This window comes from Thalia democratica, chromosome 6 (assembly GCF_965202585.1).
Source record: "Thalia democratica chromosome 6, ktThaDemo2.hap1.1, whole genome shotgun sequence".
In the NCBI taxonomy this organism is placed as follows: Eukaryota; Metazoa; Chordata; class Thaliacea; order Salpida; family Salpidae; genus Thalia; species Thalia democratica.
In genome coordinates, this window is record NC_139170.1 from 34,837,089 (window position 1) to 34,850,353 (window position 13,265).

At 27.4% G+C, this 13,265-nt stretch overlaps 5 non-coding genes across 5 annotated transcripts; 1 reads left to right on the top strand and 4 right to left on the bottom strand.

The window, feature by feature from the left end:
- Positions 1-1,508: 1,508 nt before the first annotated feature.
- On the bottom strand, positions 1,509-1,580 carry Trnaw-cca (transfer RNA tryptophan (anticodon CCA)). Its single transcript has one exon. It is a non-coding gene; the product is annotated as a tRNA-Trp (tRNA).
- Positions 1,581-2,350: 770 nt separating this feature from the next.
- On the bottom strand, positions 2,351-2,424 carry Trnat-agu (transfer RNA threonine (anticodon AGU)). Its single transcript has one exon. It is a non-coding gene; the product is annotated as a tRNA-Thr (tRNA).
- A 6,951-nt stretch (positions 2,425-9,375) lies between these two features.
- Trnag-ucc (transfer RNA glycine (anticodon UCC)) lies at positions 9,376-9,447 on the bottom strand. Its single transcript has one exon. It is a non-coding gene; the product is annotated as a tRNA-Gly (tRNA).
- A 158-nt stretch (positions 9,448-9,605) lies between these two features.
- Positions 9,606-9,687, top strand: Trnas-aga (transfer RNA serine (anticodon AGA)). The gene has a single exon. It is a non-coding gene; the product is annotated as a tRNA-Ser (tRNA).
- Positions 9,688-10,922: 1,235 nt separating this feature from the next.
- Trnak-uuu (transfer RNA lysine (anticodon UUU)) lies at positions 10,923-10,995 on the bottom strand. The gene has a single exon. It is a non-coding gene; the product is annotated as a tRNA-Lys (tRNA).
- Between the last annotated feature and the right edge of the window lie 2,270 nt (positions 10,996-13,265).

Here is a 13,265-nt window from a genome sequence, read left to right on the forward strand (position 1 = left end):
TATTAATATTTAAAAAAAGTTGTATTTCATATAAATTCTCCCTGAATTCGGAGGCAAATTGGTAATCTGGTTTCTACACTTGAATAAATATATATTAACAATACAGAATCATTTCAAAAGAAAGTACATAATAGACTTTAACCGCTGCGATACTCATTATATTTCTTACATTGACGACTATCAAAACTTAATATTCAATCTTTAGAATACAAAAGACTTATAATTTTCCTAATGCTTTTTAAAACTAATTAAGTACACTTAATTAATAATCCAATTTTAAACCTTATTGTCAAAACAATAAATGAACTAATTAATATCGACAACTAATTTTTAACAAAAGCTATCTGAACATTAGGTTTTATTTTACACAAAATAAACTATACTTAAAAAAAAAAAATTTCTTGAGATTTTTTTTAAACAAATCCTTATCTTTAAAAAATAATAAATTAATATATTAATACAGATCGGCTAAATAAATTTCGGTTTAGATATGATCAGGTTAGAAACGATCGGGTTAGAAATGATCGGGTTAGATATGATCGGGTTAGAAATGATCGGGTTAGAAATGATCGGGTTTAATTGAGTTAGAAATGATTGGGTTAGAAATGATCTTGTTAGAAATGATCGGGTTAGAAGTGATCGGTTTAGAAATGATCGGGTTAGAAGTGATCGGGTTAGAATTGATCGGGTTAGAAATGATCAGGTTAGAAGTGATCGGGTTAGAAGTGATCGGGTTAGAAATGATCGGGTTAGAAATGATCGGGTTAGAAGTGATCGGGTTAGAAATGATCGGGTTAGAAGTGATCGGGTTACAAGTGATCGGGTTAGAAGTGATCGGGTTAGAAGTGATCGGGTTAGAAATGATCGGGTTAGAAGTGATCGGGTTAGAAGTGATCGGGTTAGAAGTGATCAGGTTAGAAATGATCGGGTTAGAAGTGATCGGGTTAGAAATGATCGGGTTAGAAGTGATCGGGTTAGAAATGATCAGGTTAGAAATGATAGCGAGTTAGAAATGATAGTAAACCATATGAGCTAAATGTATACAACTTAGATGTATATAATTTGTTCAGTTTTTACAAAACTATATGTCAAAATTATCTCTCAGAAATGCAAAACTAAAAATGATACTGAAAGCTAAGAAAGCAGGGCCTTTATAAGCTGAAGAATTGAAACAAAAGTATACGTTTCTGCAGATTTGCAGAAACGTGTACCTAGCTACATGCCTGGGTTGAAGTAAAGTACATTCCTGCACCTAAATGGACATAAAGTTTTAGTTTTGATCTTCGCATTCTACTTGTGTGCAGTGCATTGTGTATATGTAAATCACACAAGTTATCACAACAATAATTTGTAGAAACAACTGTTAAATGATTTGCTCAAAAACTAAATACTATTACTGAGAAAAATAAAAACAATAATGTTCTCTTATCAAAAATGAAATAAAGGTTGTTTACAATGATGCAAATTCACATGTAACAATACGAAAATAAAATACTGTAAAGAAAAAGTGACCCGGACGTGATTTGAACACGCAACCTTCTGATCTGGAGTCAGACGCGCTACCGTTGCGCCACCAGGCCACACATCTAGCATTGTACTTAACGGTTTATAAACTTAAGTGTTTTCGTGACTTTGTAAAAGCGACTGTAATTAGGTTGATCAAAATGCTTGTTTAAAAACAGCTTTTGTCTTTGAACATATGATTTGCTATAAATTTTGCCACTTTTAATACAAACCTTTTATCAAATAATTCTATATTTCTTTTAAGTTTTTTTAATTATTTAAAAACAACTTACAATTTAAACATCTATAACGAGAATCTCGCATACAGTACTTTTTAAAGAAACTCAGTTTAAAGAAAGTTAGATAAAAGAAAACTAGAATTATCAACTTTTTTATTATTATATAAAGTTTAATTTACTTAAATTTATGTAATTAAAGTACATTTTTTGTACTGAGTTTATATGAGTATTAAAATAGAACTTAAGCATACTAACGTTAGCTATGGGATAGCATATCAATAATTGTTTATAAAAGAAAAACTTTATTTTAATAAAAGTATTAATGCAAATTAATTAATATCAAAAAGATTAAGATAAGATTAAAGTAATTTTGTTTTTAACTGTTCATTAATTCATAAAACTGTGTTTTAACTTCAAATACTATTATAAACTGTTTACAGTTTTTTTTTCAAGTAGTTTAATCATTAATTTATAACGTTTTCCCTAATCTCACAAAAACTATTTTGAATTTTAAACTGAAACAATGGCTTAAATTTTAAAAAACAGTCTTATTATATAAATAAGTTAATTAAAAAAACTTAACTTGATCGAAAAATTATAAGCAAGCGAGGCACCACCGAGATTCGAACTCGGGATCTCCTGTTTACTAGACAGGCGCTTTAACCAACTAAGCCATGGCGCCGCTTGAGTAAAACCACATTATTCAGTTTATAAATGTAATGAAACGTTACTCGATATGGCGACCTCTAGTAAGAAAACATACAAATTGTTACATACAATAGAAATTCTCACTTGTTAAAGTTTGAAGCTTATTGAATGTAATCTTTCTAAAAATAAAAAATTGCTTTACAATGTAGTTTAACTTGTATGTTGTTACATAAATTATTTTGAAGTATACTTTAGGGGCCGCTTTAATTTATAAACTTTTATTACAAATTAGTTTCTAATTTGTTGTAACACTAATTATAATGAAATTCTGTGAAATGAGGGGACACGTTCAAAATCCACCCGCAATCAAAATCCACCCGCGATCAAAATCCACCCGATCAAAATCCACCCGATCAAAATCCACACGATCAAAATCCACCCGAGTCAAAATCCACCCGATCAAAATCCACCCGGGTCAAAATCTACCCGATCAAAATCCACCCGGTTCAAAATCCACCCGATCAAAATCCACCCGGGTCAAAATCCACCCGATCAAAATCCATCCGAGTCAAAATCCACCCGAGTCAAAATCCACCCGTTCAAAATCAACCCGGTTCAAAATCCACCCGATCAAAATCAACCCGGTTCAAAATCCACCCGATTAAAATCAACCCGATCAAAATCAACCCGAGTCAAAATCCACCCGAGTCAAAATCCACCCGTTCAAAATCAACCCGGTTCAAAATCCACCCGATCAAAATCAACCCGGTTCAAAATCCACCCGATTAAAATCAACTCGATCAAAATCAACCCGAGTCAAAATCCACCCGATCAAATTCCACCCGGTTCAAAATCCACCCGGTTCAAAATCCACCCGATCAAAATCAACCCGAGTTCATTTTTTTTCGAAATAAGAATTAATTTCTAATAGAATTTTGTAATATTGAATAAAGTTATATGTTTAAACAACTATTGGTATAAAAAAGAGTAAGTATTTATAAAGAAAGAAATTTTAATTTATTTAATAAAATAATTTAAAAAATAAGTTAAACAATATAATTAAACAGCATTAAAAAAAAATATAGTAGCTTTACAAGTATTTAAAATGTTTATAATTTATTAATGTTAGTAGTGTTGGTGTTACTTTAAAAAAAAGAAGTTAAAAAAAAATAAAAAAAGAATTACGCTCAGTTTCAATCCATTTAAACTTCCTTCTAATTTAATTTCCCAAAGTCAATCATAATTAAATAAAAATATTTACTAAGGATAACTCATAGTAAATTAAAATATCAAAACTATAGAAGTTTATAAATTAGAAGAATCTTTAATAACATTTATTAAGCTAAAGAAAATTACAAAAATCAAATACCAAATAATGTAAATTTATGGAAAATGTTAATTAAATGTTACAAAAAGAAAATTAAAATATTAATCTAAATTTTTTGAGCTTTTTTTTTTGATGTAAATAGTTTTGTGTTTTGTGCTTTACTTAAATTTCAAAATAGTATTACATACAATATTTTATTATATAAAAAATTTCAACTAACAGTGTTTATAAAAAATAAAATATAGATAAAGAATAATATAAAATTGCTACGTGATAATAAAATAAAAATCCTTTGTTAAATTTGGAAAAACTATCACCTATTAATTATATTTTAAACATTATTGTTTTCGACGTGGAAAAGACGTTAAAAGATATTTTTGGTGTGCGACTCGATAACTTTAAGGTATGTTCGTGCAAGAGGACTTAGGACCAAATATTTTGAGCGCTTTTATTTGTCGTTTAGTAAACAATTTATTGACGTTTCTTTTATTAGCAATTTTTAAAAACAGAACATAAATTTTAATATAAAAATACGAAAATTAATTTACTAAAAATATAAATGAGGAATATGTAAGAAATCAATAACTGTTTTAAAACAATTTTATTGTTTTCTATGTAATTTTTTTTACAAATATTTTTTAGTTATTTTTTTTAATTTATACAATAATTTTAGCTGCTATTATCGTTTTTACAAAGTGTTTAAGTTAATTGAATTTTATTTTATTAAATGTTTTTTTTATAAACCATCTATTTTTGAAAAAACTAAAAATTGTTTTGTCTAAAGTAACTAAAGTTATAAGTTATTTTTAATTAGATAACAACTTAATTTGCTAGTTTTTAACTAATAGTACAAATTAAAAAGCTAAAGATTTTTCTATGAATTCTAAAGTCCTTTACATAAAACAAATATCGACTCTACAATTCATTGAGTTTGCTCAAATAGCTTGTAAATTGCAACTAAAAAAGTTAGTAGTTAGACTTGAGCTAGGGAAATTATATACTTTAGAATTGTAGTAGTAAACAAATAAGTTGAGTTTTTTAGAAATGACACTATATTTATAACAAATATTACGAAAAAAAAAACTTATAACATTTTTAATTTATTATTAAAATGTTCTATTTTTACATAGGTTCATTAAAAAAAGTATGTATTTCAGACAAGAGAGTTTAAATTCAAGTATAAGTTATTTTTATGAATTTTTGTACCAGACTGTATCAACTTAAACAATCGTATTATTAATTTTATTAATAGGTTAAGGCCAGTTTTGAAAGTGATTAATTGAGTGGTTTTATAAAATTTAATCTCTTTTGGTTAACGTTTAAATTTTAAATTTAAAATTTTCTAATCTAAAACTTTTAATTTACATGCGATAAATTTTCTTGAATTAATTTCCGACAATTTAAGTTAAAAGCTATAACTGCATGTTTTTAATTAATTAGTTGTAAACGTTTTATGTTTTTTTATAAATATAAAGTTGCATAGAAATTGTAATTAAGTAAGATAAATTATTATTTACTGTTCAATATTATATTGTTAATTGATATTTTTTAATTCATAGAAATGGAAATGTTATTATTTACCACTATTTTTTTTAAATATAATCTTCATATAAAAAAAGTCCATTTGTTAAAACTTAAGAAATTTTAAGTAATTTAATTAAAAATGAAACAATATTAAAATTAAACAAAATTTTATATTGGTTATAACGAATTTAAACGGTAAAGACAACTATTGTTATAACAAATTGTTTAGTAGACAAATTAACTTTAAAAGCGTGAAAATTTTGTCTAACAAATAAAACCGAAAATTAATAAATATTTAATTTAAAGTTAATATTGAAAAATCTTTAAATGGCAATACAGTAAAGGTAACTATCTAAAGTAAATTAGTGACCTTTTCTTAACAAAGAGAACTTTTATAGATAAATATCTTGTTAAGACCTTTCACATAAAAAAATTATATTAAAAAAAACACAAACTAAATGAATTTTAAACGTTTGCCTTTTACTTTTTTGTAATTAAAAGTAACGAAGATGCAGTTGGATTTAATCAGAGTCGGCAGACAATTGTTTATCTCGGGCCAAATTTCATGTTTCAATTTTTTCCGCGAGCCGTTGTTTTATTCAATTTTTGTTTTTAATCTGTTTTAGTCACGTTTATCTACTTAAAGGGATCAGGCCTGGCATATTTAAAATGTATATTTTTTTCTAAAGTCGAAAACTATTTTTTTTAAAAATTTGTGTCATATTATTATTTCTATCATTATTTACAAGGTGTAGATCATTAAAAACAGGTGTAGATCATTATGTACACTTTTTATAATCAATTTCTATTATTTTATTTGTATTTTCTTTTTAGTAGTTAAAAAAAATCTTTTTTTATTTAATGCACAGCATATCACGTATTTAAAATTTTAGTGATTTTGTTAAACTAGTTAAAATATAAACAAATATTAATACTTTCATTTTAAACAGTGTAAGTTTTTCTTTTAAAACCTTTAAATACCTTAATAATCTATCTAAAGTTTTTCGGGTTGCAACTTTTTGAAACAAAAAAAGTACAACAGTTACTTCAACCCAGTCACCGTGTTTTTAAAAGTTAAAAACATGTAAAATTGCCAATTAAAAAAACTTTGCAATATTATATAAGTAATTTATCCAAGTACGTAAGCTTTTGTTGTTTAAAAGGAAAAGTAAAGTCTAAACTTTAAAGAAAAACTTCTAGATTTACTATCTGTCTTTTTTCACATCTAAGGCTTAAGCATAATAAATGATTTTTAAATGATATTCAGAAACTTAAAAACAAACTATTATAATTTCTTTTTTGAAAATTTCAATTTAAATTTTGTTTTGTTTAGTTGACCAAATTTACATGCTCGAGGGCCACATATTTACACTTCGAGGGCCGCAGTTTGCTGACCCCTAAATTAAATGGATTAATTTGTAGTATAAATGGTAGCTTTCACTTGTAATACTCAGTTTTTATAAAAATTATATCGTGTGACGTATTTGTTTAAAAATTACTTAAAAGTTCTAAATTATTAAATTTTATACCTAGAAACAGTAAATTATAATTGATTGTCGTGTAATTGTGATTGAGATAATACAAGATTATTTTTTCTGGCACATCCTTTAGTTCAGTGCTTCTGAAATGGGGTTACGCGGAACCCTAGGGTTCCGCGACGCCTCTCAAAGGTTCCGCGAAACCTTTCGAAATTTAAAAAAGAACATATATTTAGTTAAACATTTTATGTAAAATTAAAATTAGGGGTTCCGCGGAAAAGTTGAACTTTAGAAAAGGGTTCCGCCACTAGAAAAAGGTTTAGAAGCACTGCTTTAGTTTTCTAAAAGTTTTAACATAGTCATATTTGTATAGTAAAACTTTAATTTATTTATCCTGACGTTGTTAAACTTTTATTAGCTCTTATAGTTATACTTATATCAAAACAACAGTACCTTTAAAAGCTGCTTGCCGGCTGTAGCTATTCAAAATTATATTCAGTAATCAAAAAAACAAAAATATTTTTGTCAAAAATTCCTTATAATAAGCAAAAATACCAAATAACAACTCAAAAAACCTCACAAAATAAGTTCAATCTGTAGTACAGTTTTTATATTCTTAAGTCAATTTATAAGGGACAAAAATACAAGATTTTATAAGTGTTTTTTAAATAAAACTTGTTTAAGATTGGTACTTTAGAGTGGTGAGATTTGTTTAAATGATACTTGATTTAAAAAGAAATAAATAAACAAGGTGCTTGTTTCGATTCGGTTGGATTTTGACTTTGGTTGATTTTGTGTTGGTAGGATTTTGACTCGGGTTGATTTTAACTCGGATGAATTTTGATCGGGTGGATTTTGACTCGGGTGGATTTTGATCGGGTGGATTTTGACTCGGGTTGATTTTGATCGGGTGGATTTTAAACCGGGTGGATTTTGATCGGGTGGATTTTGAAACGGGTGGATTTAGAGTTGGGTTGATTTTGATCGGGTGGATTTTGAACCGGGTGGATTTTGATCGGGTGGATTTTGAACCGGGTGGATTTTGATCGGGTGGATTTTGATCGGGTGGATTTTGAAACGGGTAGATTTAGAGTCGGGTTGATTTTGATCGGGTTGATTTTGAACCGGGTGGATTTTAATCGGGTGGATTTTAACTCGGGTGGATTTTGATCGGGTGGATTTTGATCGGATGGATTTTGAACCGGGTTGATTTTGATCGGGTGGATTTTGACTCGGGTTGATTTTGATCGGGTAGATTTTGACTCGGGTGGATTTTGATCGGGTGGATTTTGACCCGGGTGGATTTTGATCGGGTGGATTTTGAACCGGGTGGATTTTGATCGGGTGGATTTTGAATGCGGGTGGATTTTGATCGGGTGGATTTTGAACGCGGGTGGATTTTGATAGTATACCGAAATGAGTATTCAAATTTACTCACAACTAAGTTGTATACAAGGTTGGTTATATGTTTTTTTCTTTCTTTGTGCAAAATTTTATTTTTTGAAAGGAAGTCGCCCGGAACGACCACATAATACTATTAGTTTAACTTTTTACTATTAATTTAACCTTATAATTACTTTAACCTTACACTTACTTTTACCTTCAATAAAAACATCGGCGAAAGTCTGCAGAGCAGAAGCCTGGACTTTCGTATGCCGTGAGACAATACTTTAACCTTATACTATTACTTTAACCTTATACTTACTTTAACCTTATGCTTACTTTAAGCTTATACTATTACTTTAATCTTATATTGTTTCTTTACCCTTATACTATTACTTAAACCTATACTTACTTAAACATTATACTATCACTTTAACCTTATACTTACTTTAAGCTTATACTGTTACTTTAACTTATACTGTTACTTTAACCATATATTTACTTTAACCTTGTACTCACTTAAGCCTTACAATTACTTTAAACTTGTACTTACTTCAACCTTATACTTACTTAAACCTTATACCTGCTTTAACCTTATATGCTTATTGGCAGTAAGACACTTGTCAGTACCTATTATGTTGCACATATACACACTTATATCTATTCTATGACTTTATAATTCAGGTAGTTTTAATCACACTGTAGGAATAACCTAGTTTGAAAGTTAGCTAGCTATCAAAGTTTGTTTCCACATAATAATAGTTAGTCATCTAACACATGGGTGGGCAACTTATGGCCTGCGGGTTGGATCCGATCCGAAGAGTGAAAGTTACAAGACCGCCAAAATCCGACACTCGAGTGACTGCAAAGATACAAACTTGGTCCGCTAAACCAAACTTTTAGACTTACACTATATGTTCTTCGGTTTAAAGTTGGTTGTTAAAGTTTTAAGTTTAGGTAAAAACATGACGTAAGTTATTAACTTTACCGTGAAAACGTTTATCTTTACAAAATATAAAGGTCGGGACGGATGTTATTCTAGCAGAAAATAAAATTTCAATTTTCTTTCAAGTAAAGAAAAAATTACAATACTTGCTGCTTACAAATTTCAACAATCAGAAGTTTATTACAAAGCAATGTTTCTCTCTTCTGAGACGGTAAGTAATAATACTTGTGAAATGATATAAACTTAAAAGAAGATATAAAGGTTAAACTTCAAATTAAAAAAACTTATGGTTTGTTTAATGCTGTTTGAAAACCCTGAGTAAAAAAGTGCGTCGACCGGGAGTCGAACCCGGAACTAGTGCTTGGAAGGCACCAATGCTAACCGTTACACCATCGACGCTTGTGTCGATCACTTGCAATTAAGGAGTATATACTTATCCATTGTTATCAACTGTCTTACAAGCGTTAAGAGAAATTGCTAAGGTTAGACACGAGTAAATTTACTCGCGGCATCAAGCCAATAAGTTTATAAACACATAAACGTGATTACACACGCAAGTCGGTGTGGCCGAGTGGTTAAGGCGATTGACTAGAAATCAATTGGGCTCTGCCCGCGCAGGTTCGAATCCTGCCGACGACGCTTTTTACCAAATTTAAGTTGTCATTAACTAGTTCGTAATATTTTTTGCTTTACTAAAGTTAAGTTTTTGCTGTTAATTTAAATTCACAACTAGATTATTGTTAAAAGTTATTATTTCAAAGTTGTAAGAAAAAACTGGTTCTATATAAGCTTTAATCAAAATAAAAGTTAGTACATGTTAAAACAAGTTTATATGTTTTATTAATTTTCTCGTTGTAGTAAAAATTCTTAATTAGTAATATGAAAACCTTAAGTTTGCAAATTAAAATAGCATTATAGTTAAAAAAGAAGTTAATAAAGTTTTGTGGAAATAAGTACATTTGTAATAGTGTTTTAATTGTTTTCTAGTTTAAATTAAACGATTTTATTCTAAACTTATCAGTTTAATAAAACAAAATGTAGTTTGCTTGCAGTTGGTTTTTTTAAAGTTTGCAAAAAAAGGTTGTAAATTTTGCTAGCATTGTATTAGGCATGATTATTTTTTAAAATATTGACCAAAATGTTGTTGTTTAGAACTGTATGAAAACAAACGATATATGTGCAAAAATATTTTAATCGTACAGTAAACTTTCATTTAAAAGTTTTTTTGGAATAGTTATTATTAGATGCACATAATTTAATAATTTGAAAAAAATAGAAACTTTAAGCCCACATTTAACTAAATCTTTAAAAACAATCTTAATAAAAGAGTTACTACAGCTCTTCACTACTCATATAAGTAATTTGATAAAAGGTTGTAAGCATAATTAGACTTATGCATTAAGGACAGCACAGAAAAATAAATTTTGTTAGGTTAAGCACCAGGCCGAAAAATACTTCTTATCTTTAACTTAATAAACAAAGAAGTAAATTTTTATTCAAATTTTATTTAGTTAAATCAGCTAAAAAGAACAAGAAGAAAGTGCATTTTAAGCAGTTATTTGTATATATTTTTCAACATAAACAATAGTCAATTTAAAGTAATTCAAAGTTGATAGCTTACAGTAGTTTGAGATGAAGTAAAACAATACAAACTTATTAAACTTTTTATAAAGCACAACTTTAATTATATTTAAACTTACTAATAAAATGTAATTATGTACTCTACACTTTGAAATTAACTATAAATGCAATTACTTAGTAATTAGTGCTGTTCTCAGACGTTTTTTTTACTATATATGTAGTTAAAAGATATTTTTTCACTATGTATACACTATAATACAGTGTTTGTATTACACTAATTGAAAAACATAAGGAGCCTGACAGGGGACTTGAACCCCTGACCGTTGGATTAAAAGTCCAACGCTCTACCGACTGAGCTAGCCAGGCCTATGTGAAATTTTAAAATAATAGTATATATACTAACAAGCTAAGCAACGCTTAATGTATACTTTCGTTTTCGAAGTGATATATCATTACTAGTTAACCATGGACATAAAATTTGGTTTATACGTTTTTTTGATTAATAAGTTTTAACAAATAAAAAAAAACAAATTTTTGGTGTAACAAGTTTTTATTTCAAGTTTTTTATTTTAACTTTTATAAGTCGATTGTTGAAAATACTAATATTTATTTTTAAAATAGTTACAATGTAAACTTTTTTCTGTTTTAGTTTTTCTGCTTTAGTAAAGTCAAATCAAATTAGTATAACTTTTAAATGATTTTCTTAAATTATATAAATAAATGACAATAATTAAGAGTGATTAAGTTAAGTCATAATTTTTTCTTCTTCTTATTTTATGACTTTAGTTTATTTAGAAAAATAAAAAAGAAAAAATATATTTCTACAAAGGTTACCTCAAATTAAATTTATTGACCGACGTTTACCACAAACTTTAGATTCTTTTGTTTTTTATTTTCTATTTTTGTTAATATAATTGTTTTATAAAATATTGTATTTGATTAAAACGTCATGTTTCTTAAAATTTAAGAATTATATGAAAATAAGTGTTAATAAATTAGTTGGAAGTTATTTTAATTTTTACTTTTAAGACTATAGTTTAAGTTAGTAAAAAGAAAACCACAATAAAATTTGTATTTAATTAAGTTTTTTTTTGTAATTATAATGAAATACTATCGTATTTTTAAATATTTTATCAGTTTTTTTAAACATTAAAGTTATCACTTTCTTTGATTTTTTTTCACATATACAATTAAGAAACAAAAAATAAAGTTACAAAAGATAACTTAAAAAGTATTGTTATACAAAAGTATGTTTACTTAAATACATATAGTTTACTTTTGTATGTACAGTAACCTCTCGCTTATTTACGCACATTGTGAAATAGTGCGTAAAGATACGAGAGATCGTAAAGATATGAGAGGTACCAAATATATTTACTGTAATGGCTGTTTTTTGATATTACTTCTAGTTAAAAGCAGACTCGAGACTTTATCACTTTTAACAATTTGTTTACTTTATTTATAAATATGAAAACAAAAGATAAAACTATACATACAACAAAAAAAGGATTTCAAGTTATATAAAATAATAATACTTGTAGAAAAACTTTACTAATAAGTAGATTTTATCTTTATTTATAAGTGACTTATTTGATACTTAACTTTTATATTCTATTCTACTTTAGCGAATTCAATTTATACTTATGCATTTGTTTACAATTAAGAAATGGTGTGGAGTCTGTATTAGAATTTGTTGCTAGAGCCTTTTAAAAAACTTGCATTTGGTGCTGTAATGGATTTCTTCTTTGGAACAAAAGTATATAAAAAATGTTTACGTTACTACAACTTTTTTTTAGTTTGACAAACAACTGAAAAATACTCAGAAAGTATTTTAAAGGAAATTAAAGCGGCAAACAGTGAAGTTGATTCCACAAACATGCCTGGAACTTCAAAGGATCATTTTAAAACTGATGAAGAATATTTTTCAGAGCAATAAAAAAGAACTTGAATTCGAAGGTTTTAAACCAATGTTAATGAAGACCATCAGTCTTAACGCGCAGTTGTGTTCTCCCAAATCTGTAACTGGTGCTGGTGAGCATTACGAAGAATTGAAGGCAACGTGAGAAAAATTTCAACGCTTGCTGTGCAAATCAAGTGTTGAAGAAGAACTTAAACTAAAAAAAACGCCAAATGAAAATTAGTGATATCTTTACTGAAAAAACAATTGAGATTTGTGTTAAGTGTAAGCTCTATATTTATTAAGTATCACTGCTACTTTTTACTAGGAAGTTTCATTATATTTCTTTTTTAGATGTTTATTCATATATAGGGCAAAAGTGCTGTATTATTTATTTGTGTTTTAAACTTTCATTATTTAACACAGTCATATTTCTTTCAGAATTTAAATTTAATCTTTTATTCTTAACAAAATATCTAATATACTAAGGAATAATTAGATGTTTATCAATTATTAAAATAAGTTTACAAAATCTAAAGATATAGCGAGGTTAATTAGCATTTTAAAACATATTTTAAATTAAAGATATACAATAAACCTAATTTGTGATTGTTAAAAAAATTAAAATTTTTATAATTTGAATTTTTTAATATTCTAAAATGCGTAACTAAACGAGAATGCGTAACGTCACGAGTGCGTAAAGATACGAGAGGTTACTGTACGCAAAGCTTTCATAACA